The 9,739-nt window shown below is 43.8% G+C and overlaps 1 long non-coding RNA gene across 1 annotated transcript; it reads right to left on the minus strand.

Annotated features, from left to right (window-relative positions):
- Window positions 1-3,222: 3,222 nt before the first annotated feature.
- Window positions 3,223-9,501, minus strand: LOC109287261. Its single transcript, XR_002094800.1, has 3 exons — window positions 9,292-9,501; window positions 5,142-5,250; window positions 3,223-3,931 (listed from the first exon to the last, which is right to left on the minus strand). It is a non-coding gene; the product is annotated as an uncharacterized LOC109287261 (long non-coding RNA).
- Between the last annotated feature and the right edge of the window lie 238 nt (window positions 9,502-9,739).

The following is a 9,739-nucleotide window of genomic DNA, read 5'->3' on the forward strand; positions in this document are numbered from 1 at the left end:
TAGGGGGTAGTAGCCACATTTTATGCAGGAAAGAAGAGAGTATGTAGTAAAGAGGCTGTGAGGAGGGCACAAGCCTTTATAGTCATTCATCTCCTGGGAATACGCATGCAGAACCAGGCCCCCAGGGAAGACCCATTGACTCGAGTCTCAGTGGGTGCTGGGGTGTGTGGTTGCAGAATTAGTCCTGCAAAGAGGGAGGAATTTAAAGTGTGTGGAGCACTCCAGTGCTGGCCAAAGGCAGGACAATGACTCTCTCTCCTGCTACACACTCAGAGCCAGGTCTGGAGAAAGACTTGCCCCTAATCCCTTGCTCCCAGAGACAGAGGCATTCTCCCTGCCTCTTTTCTTTGCCATCAAAACAGTTCCAGGAGCAGGACTGAGACCATGCCTCTTTGCTTTCTGTTGAACAGCAGCAGCTTCAAGGGCTTACTTTATGATGAAGATCACCCCTGCCTGCATTTAAGGCCAAGCTGCTTGTGAGCAATTGCCAATGTTTTGCTGGTTATGAGCAATGATTTGTGCCATCTTAGAATCATAGAGAAACAGGGCTAGACGGCACCTCAAGAGGTCATCTAGTCCAACCCCCTCGTAGGAGCTCAAATCAGCAGAGTCAGACAAACGGTTTCCCCCCGCCACAATGCTGCCATTTTTAGCACTTCTCTGAACATAGTCCAATCCAACCCATAGGCTTCTATATGCTTTCTGTGTTTTTTTTTCTTTTTCCCCAGTCACTATCTATTTAATAGCACATGGGAACCATCAAAAACCTCACTAGCTTATGATGCACTAAGTACATTTTTATAGCCAGTTTAATGCTAACGATCTGCAATTACTGCTGGAAATCATCATAAAAAGGGATAAAAAGGCAGATAATTTGTGTTTGAGTTCCTCTCCAGCCCAGTCTCAAAATGGAAGTGCACTGGAGCAGTTTTAAAGGGGCTGGATGTTAATTCCTTGTTCAAGGTCAGAAGGGACCCTGGGCATGTTCTCTATGCCGATGCTTATGTGACTCGTGTTCATCAAATATATGGGGAGTATCATGGCGTGAATGATTTTTCAGAGCCTGGAATTTGCATCGTACAGTCAAAGCACTTAATTGGGATGTCTTCCTAATATTGCCATGGAGAGCTCATTCTTGAGTGCTGATATTGCCATTAAATGAATTAGAAGCTAATCAGCCTATCTCCTTCCTGTGCTTAGACAACTGCTCTGGAGAAAACAATTAGGGAGACTGAACTACAAGTAACAAAGCTCCAGAATGGGTCTACTGAGAATTCTTTCCCAGTATTTTTCAACAACAACAATAATAATAAAAATAATAATAATTATTATTATTATGATGCTCCATCCTGTAGACACTATTGAGTGCCATTCTAACAGCAGTGAGGCCAGTGGGATTATTCCAGGATTGTGAGCTGTGTGGTGAGCAGATAATGTCTGTGGGATAGCGGTCAACATAGCTGAAATTTGCTCCTCAGCCAATTCTTAAGGAAATTTATGCTGAACATTTAAATCTTCCAGGAGGTGGTGGAGTATCAAGCATGCACACTCCCCAATCCACTCCCCCAACCTGCTACCCAGGCATCCAGGGCAAATTAGAAGCCTTGTGAAATTTTGTGCTTGGACCTCTGTACACCCCCTTTTTTTCCCTCAGAAGGGTCAATGCCAACCCACACCTATCTCTACCCACATCAACTTCATGACCAAGCGTCTCGTCGTGAACAATGAGTTTTATCATTGTGATGTCCGTGTGAGGTTGATTATTTATCCTCATTTTGCAGGTGGGGGGGGTTGATGTCTCTGGTGATTTGAGTGGACTAATGTCACTTGGGGATCCTGTGGCAGAGATGAGTTGGCCTTACGAGCCCGAGTCCCAGTCTAAGAAATCTACCCGCCAGACCATGCTTCCTATCCTACTTGGGGAAGTAAGTGTTTGCTAGTAATGACTTACTCAAAGTCACATAGGAAATAGTGACAAGGGCTAGACCTCAATCTTTTGCTTTAATCCTTAGGAGGTTGCTGCCTGCCTAATGGTGGGAGTGTGCAAGAGGGGAAGCAAGCATAGTTCAAGCATCCTTAAGAAAATAAAATGCATATAGAAGCAGATTTAGCATCCTTTTACCCTAGATCCCTCAGACTCTTAGAGGCAGCCAAGGGCAACATAGAGTCAATGGCAACACCATTTTTAAATACAGTGGCCAAGCCAGCAATTGAAGCCTGCTTTCCATTGGGTGGATCATTCTCTTACAATTACGTATTTATGCACATTAGGTGCATAAATGATACAAGCCAGGAGTCTTAGCTCTTACCACTCAGCTACCCTCCTGAACTCTTCATACGACGTTAGAAGTCCTACAACAAGAGCTGACAGCAAACATTTCCACCAAAAAATAAGTTTAACCCCAACGTCTATAGTTAGCCTTCCACAACAGTCCCCCAGGTTCACTGTCATACCAGCTTTGTGGTGCTCAAGGGACATGAAGCAAATTTTAAATCCATCTTTTCTGCCCAGGATAGTAAAGGTGGGTCCAGAATAATGGCTAGTAGAACAGGTCTAATCTCCAGGATGGGGGTGGGTGACTTGGGACAACAGGGTGTTGGTAGATACCTGCTATAGGTATCTACCTGATCTGTGGCTTCCATGGCTCCACCTAGGATGTATGGAGAGTAGACTGAAGATACAACAGGTCTGGAGAATATGAATGCATGCTGGGAAGACATGGAGAGATTCTGAGTGGCAGGACTCAATGCAGATAAAGCAGCACCTGCTGAGATGTATGAAGTGCCGGCTCTCTAAAAATATAGAGAACCTGATTAGTTAATTATTGCAATCCTGTTCTGTTCCATCTTGGGAGGAAGCAAGTAGTGAATATGGCCTGCTCATTAAAATTTAAAAATATTCTTCTCTGGTGCATCTGGCACAAGGTGTGAAAAATAGCACCCTGTCCTATATCAGCAAAAAAAAGGGTCCATTTAAGACACTGATACAAACTGCCTTTCCTCCACTCAGCCTTTCATCATGGCTGAAAAGTGATGCCACACAATATTGGTTTGCTTTCTTAACACTCTCAGGATTGTTGCTGCCATTTCAGACAGCGTGCAAATACCTTTGTCAAAACTTTTCATTTTCCATCCTTTTAAACAAAGTGATCCCGGAGTGCGACTGTTCACAGAGCTGTTGATGAATGCTTTGAGATTACATTTTATTTACAAGGTTAACACTTCTGCTACCTTCTGTTTCTTTTCTTCTTCTCAAACCTTTTTTTATTTGTTCATTTTATCATGGACATGGGCATGAAAACAAGATGCATGTTACAGCCCGAGAATATGGACCGGGTGTAGGTCAATTTTATTTCTTTGTTGCTTTAATTTTTACAGGCCTGGAAGCATTCAGTCAAATGCAAGGTGACGAAGTTCTGGCTCCAAAATGTCTCTTAAAAGAACAAAATTTTAAAGATTGCTCACATATATCTCAATGAGCTGCAGTTCTGCCTTTAGATACTTGCATGGTCCCCATCATGGCAGCATCCAGCTACCCCCGACTACTGGAGTTCAATGCAGCTATCCTCACCGCAACTTTATGAGCATGGGAAATACTGGGGACAGAGGTACATTGAGATTAAGCAACTTGTCCACAGCCACACATCATGTCCATAGCAGAGGAAGGAGTCACACCTGGAGCTCCCAGGCTTCCCAGCCACTGGGATGGGCTTCCCAGCAAAGCCCCGAGTTGGATTTCATATCCCACAGGGATCCCATGAAGAATGGAGACTGTGTAGGAGATTGCTGTATTCTGAACTACCCGGAGGTATTTCAGAGCGAGATGCTTCCCTTGCTCCTAAAATCATTCCAGATCAGAGCAACATGTCTGGAAGACAGTCAGAGCTGGTTAGACCATCCTGCTGTTGTTAGAAGATAACCTTTCCTCCTTCTGTTTAAACAAATGAGGTTTAATTATCTGAAAGAAATGTAAATGTCTTTTAAATGTCTCCAGCTTTGCAAATCTCTTTGGGTCCCCAGAGTTAGCAGTCCACTTTGTCTAATAATGTATCAAATAGTCACCTGTCTCCAGATGTGGCTATAGTAAATGATAAACCTGAGTCAGAGCAGCAGAGCTAGAGTGAGGCATTGCCAGATACTCTCTTGCCTGGTACGTTTGGAAAGAACACCCTCAAATAAAGAGAGCCAAGGACACCAAAGGTCACCAGTATGTTTGGGGGAGGTTATTCTTTCATGTTCCTTTACGAAAGCAAATTTCCCGATGATTTCCTTAATCACATTTCCAAACCATTTGATGTTCCTTTATTATATGTCAAATGGATACAGCTCCACCTAACAATGAGCTCTTCCTAGAGGTCTATATTTTTAAACTGCACCCATCGTTCTGGTATTTGAGCAATTTGCACCGAGATCTGATGGGTTAAGCTTGCATGGGGTGTGTCTACATGAGACATTTACTGTGCAGTTGACTAATTAACTGCACAGTAAATGTCACAGCATCAACACGTGTGCCCCTATTAGGGCGCATGAAACTAATAAACTCCAAAGCAGGGTAGTACTTGTACTGAAGACTTCTGCTGAGGAGTCTTTTTCTGTGCAGCAGCACATGTGTAGATGCTGACCCAGCCAGCTGGGCACAAAGGTGCTTCAGCGCTGGGGCCCTCATGTCCCAGCCAGCCCCTCTGCAGCATATTAGGCGTTTATACACGTGCTCTGGGAGTGGGGGGGTGAGGCATGCTCCAAGAGCCACTCTAATTACCTGGAGCATCTTGTGTATCAGCGTCCCTGTGCTGAAAAATGGCAGCAGAGTTTTAACTAAAGCTCATTGATTGCTCACTAACACCATTTTTCAATGCAGGGATGCTGATACATGGGATGCTGGGGTCTGCTGGAGCACAGTAATTACCATGCTCTAGCAGACTGGATGAAATCAAGCCTCCTCCAACATGGTGTAATTATGCCTGCTCATGTCTATGGCTGCTCCAGGCCACAGACCCTGGCTGGAACAGCCTCAGGGTTGCTACGACCTGGCTCAATGTGCTGTGCTCTGGGCACAAATGCAAACTGCGCACCTGGGAGCTTTCCAGGAGCAATAAAAATAATCAGATCTTACATGGTTTAAGTCACTGCTCTGAGTTTACCAGGGCTAATTCAGATGCTGGGCTTCACCCAAAGGCTGTTTCTGGGTGGTGGAGGGAGCGGTAAGCGTTTCCCAGCCTTCTAAATCCAGAGACTCAGTTTAGTCCTGTGCTGCCAAAGGAAAAAAAAACAAACATTGAATTGGTGAAGATAACTTTAAAATTTCATCCGAGGCTTCCCAGGAACCCTCCCCAAAGATCTTTTTGGAGCGACAAGCTGAATCAGTGCATGCACCTGCCTCTCCTGGCTTTCACCAGCCCCTCTTTCCCAGCTATCACCACCTTACTGTTCAGATTACGATTGGCAGCTATGAGACTGAGCACGGATATGGATGTTGCAAAGGGAGGGGCCTTAATTCCCCGATGACACCAGCAGGAAGTGGCATAGCCTAGAGCTGAATTCAATCCAGATTATATTTCACTGCTGTTCACAGATGGCTATGCCTCATTGTCACTGGGAATGATGGGAATTGGGCATTCCCTGGTAAGAAGGAACTAGCCCACGTATAGCCAGATTTACCTTCCCAGAAATCACAAACCCCTGTCTTCATTCATCACACCCTTATTAACGATTATGAAAATGCATTGAAAAAATTAAAAGACTGAGATGAGATCCTCCAAATTTAAGCCCTACACAATTCATTGCTTATTTTGAGGACAGACATATTTCCAATATGCGGGTTGTTATGCTCTCTGCACTGTCTTACGTGTTTCGGTTTCCTCCTTAATTTCACCTCTGGAGTAAGAGCAGCGTATACGGAGATGGTTTAAAATTAGTATGTGCTGGGTCTGTGTCAACCTTAACTGCTGTTCATATATTTCATATTCAGTTCTTGCTCTAATACTCCAACTGGTGGAATGATTACATTAACACGATGAATTGATTCTGCCTAACCCATAAGAAATGAACTGCAGAAAACTAGAATAAAACCTAGCGAGTAAAAAGTCATCCCTCAGAACTGAATAGGATTTCTTCTAATATGGAATATACAGGGCTGCAATGGAGGGAGTGCATCCTCTCAACACTATGGGTTTGAATCCCAGCTCTTCCACCGATCTGTTGCAAGACCTCAAGCGAAAGTTGCATGAGGCCTAATCCAAAAAGAACGGAGACTTAAAGAGATTAAAGGCTGCTGCTTCCCTGTTGCCTAGCATGAAATGCATCTGCTGAAGTGTTCACATCAAATATCACATTGCCAAATTAAATTTGCCCCTGGGATCAGATTTGCCCCTTGGTTACTGATCTCAACAGAACAGACAAGGATGTGTGGACCAGAGCTCAGCTGTCACTTAGGGTGTGAAGGATGACCCATGTAGACTGGTGCGACTGGAATTACACTAAAAGTGGCAAACAGGCAATGCAAACCCCTGACGGATAACTCTGTCTGATCCAGTAGACAATTACTCCCAAGCAGGGTCGAACTCCACCTGTGCATATTGCACCGGGTTTTGGTGTTGTCTCTCCATAATCACACCAGGCTATTACTTGCCTGTCTCACGCTGCCCAGTGACGAGGATATTGTAATAGTGCCTACTAGGAGAGCTACTCTGGTCTGCCCTGCCGGACGATAGGTTTTTAAACCCGAAAGCTTGCTAAAATTTTTTCCCCACAACTATTTAAGTTGGTCTAATAAAAGATATCAGATTCACCCAAAGAACCACGTCTGCCTGGGTCCCAGTGTGCTTAATATCAGTACACACAAGAAAACCCCATGAAGGAGTCTAGAGAACGTGCTTAGGCAGCAAGATGAGCATCCAGATGTTTTTGCTGAGTGCCGAGTTCTTTAAAACTCTCGTGTCCATAAATGGGAGTGGAGCTATAATTCGGACAATCTGATCTCACCTAGGCACAGAGAATGAGCTAAATTCTCCCTTTCACAGGCTCGTGGGTCAGGAGGCCTGCACTGTCGCTGGCTGCTGCATATATCTTTTACAAACAAAAAGAGGCTTGTCCAGCCAGAGCTTCTCATGAGGTCTGAAATGACAGACATGTAAATATAGACCCCAAAATATGTAATGAGAAGCACTGATGGGAAAGGATCATGGTAGTTTCCCTTAAATTTGAGGAAACCCTATTTTTCTTGCTGGAATCCAGACGACTTCACAAGACGTTCCCTTCTTCTGACAATTACAGAAGTGAAAGGAGCTGAATCTAAGCTTACCGCTGATCACATGCTGCCCTCTGCTCTCTGCTGGCCCTCGTTTGGATTAAGACATTGGGCTCCTGCATTGTCCGAGAAGGACATGAGCTACTGATTCAGTCTTTCCTGATGAATCCTATCCAGTGAGGATTTTTAAATCATGCAAAGCGCACTTTCTGGCAGAGCAAGAGAGGGGCTGTTGATACTGCCATTTTCTGCCTTAGGTTTTGTCGTAACTGTTTCATTATTTAACTTATCTTAAGCGAGAGGTGGAGGCGAGGGGCGGGGATGCTCAGCTGACTGACAGGACGGCCTTGCATTGGTTAAGTCACAATTTCAGGCACTAATTAGTAGCGACTGTTAGCTGTTCCCAGCTATTAGCTCTTCGGTGGCCTATTAAAATGATTTGTCATCTCAGGGTCTAATCCAGAGTCCGTGAGAGCCCACCTTTGGATCAGTGTTGCTCCTAGAAGACAAAAGCCCTAATTTGCCACCATGGTTACCACTCAATGACATCATTAATCGGCAACATCATGAGAGAGGCCAAGAATTGAGTAGACAATGGGAAATGAATCATTGTTACAGTTGCCTTCAGCGACACCGAGGTATTAGCTTTGCAATGTTGGCATAAAAGATTATTCTTTGAAAAGAGAACAAAACCAATATACCCTGGACAGAAGCAGTACAATCTTCCCCATCGTGCCCTGTCAACACGCACTGTAGAGGGAACATGTCAGAGGAAATGTTGATCTTTCTTTGCGTTTTAGCCTTCTTTATTCAGCTTCCCAACACAGGAGAGGCTGTGCTACCTGGGGGGAGGCCAGGACAGGGCTAGGATGAGACCAGTCACCTGGTTCATGGAAGCTGCTCTAAGAGCTACTGCATGGAAAAGATCTTTAATTACTCCTGACCTGAGATGAATTGGATTTAGGCCCCGATTTAGAGATGAAGAAGCTTCGTATCTCTTACCAATTTCCTATAACGTCCCAGTTTCCAATGGGGAGTTTTTAATTTTGCCCTATTTTGTTTTTCTATTTGTTATTTTCATTATAGAAATGCAGAGCAAACATCGCGTCTCCTAGGAGCCAAATGAAGAGCTGCAAATGAAGATGTATGCAGATAATAGGCCAGCAATAAAGGAAATGAAGAAAATAATTTATCCAGTAAGATAGAGATGCTCAACTTGTTTGACTCCAGCAAAAGCTCAAATTGTAATTTATGTCTGTAACAAAAAAAAACAGCAGGTGTAAATCAGGAAGGAAAACTTCCAGCCAGACAATGTCAACCCCAGTGCTTTGTTCAGTGGCTAATTGAGTTACACACTGTGATGGGCTGAAGGTGGCATTTGACTATTTATTGGTGTAGGTACAGATTAAGTCTTTGATTCAATGTTGAAGCTCAAGTTTCAGGGTTTGAAGGTGCCAAAATCTTGTCACTTTTTTTTGTATGGGATCAGCCACTGACCAGAGGTCCACGGTCTTCACCCATGTGCAGAAGGCACCTGGAACTTTATCTGTTCCTTACGTAAAACAACAGAGATCATTTTTGGATATAGGAAGCTAAATTAAGAACATTCAAATCCAAATCAACTCTAAATAGAAATAATGCCTAAATATTTTAACATGAGGGTGATAAACTGTTGGGTAAAAAACCCCAAACAAACCCCATCAGTGCAAGTGGAAAGTTTTCCATCTCCTGAAGTCCTTGCATAAGGACAGGATGCCTTTTTGGTAGACATGCTCTGGCCAAGACCAGTTACTGGGGTTCAAGACAGGAGCAACAGGACGCGATTGTGTGGCCTGTTTTCTACATAAGTCAAGTTATCATGAGCTAGTGCTTCCTTTTCTATGAATTTATGTTCCATGTATTTCAGGTACTGAATGGGGTGGCAGGTTTTTGTATCTTTCCCACTTTTCAACAATACAATTCCCATAAAGAAACCACATGTGTATTGCTGGGTCCAAATACCATACCCCATGTTCACTAAATAGACATGACCATACAAAACCAACCTGCATACAGGCTACTGTGCTGGCAATGTAGTGTTCAGAAATCCCTCTGGGCTCAAGTCCTTGGGAAGAGATTCTTCCTCACCCAGTCACGAAGTCTGAGCTGCTTCTGCTTATCTGAATTTGTACTTCTACAGCAACCCTCTCCAGATTTCCTCTGTTCAGGCAGTTAAACCTTGCCTAGGACCATTGCCAATGCAACAGGTGGGTTTCTGGCAGTTTCCAAAATGAAGCACGCAGTACTTAATGCTAGAGGCCACACAAACTATTCAGACAGTTACTACTGTATAACAAAGCAAAATACCCGAGTCCTGTTTTTATCCCAGACATTGATATTGTGGCATGATTTCAACAAGGTCACCCAGATTTATTTACTTTTTTGTTTTTCCAAAAGCGCAGATGAGGGGAACTGAGGTTAAAAAAAAATAATAATGTAATTTTGATGAGCACA

Source organism: Gavialis gangeticus, unplaced genomic scaffold (genome assembly GCF_001723915.1).
Source record: "Gavialis gangeticus isolate Ggan-Ray unplaced genomic scaffold, GavGan_comp1, whole genome shotgun sequence".
Taxonomy (NCBI): Eukaryota; Metazoa; Chordata; order Crocodylia; family Gavialidae; genus Gavialis; species Gavialis gangeticus.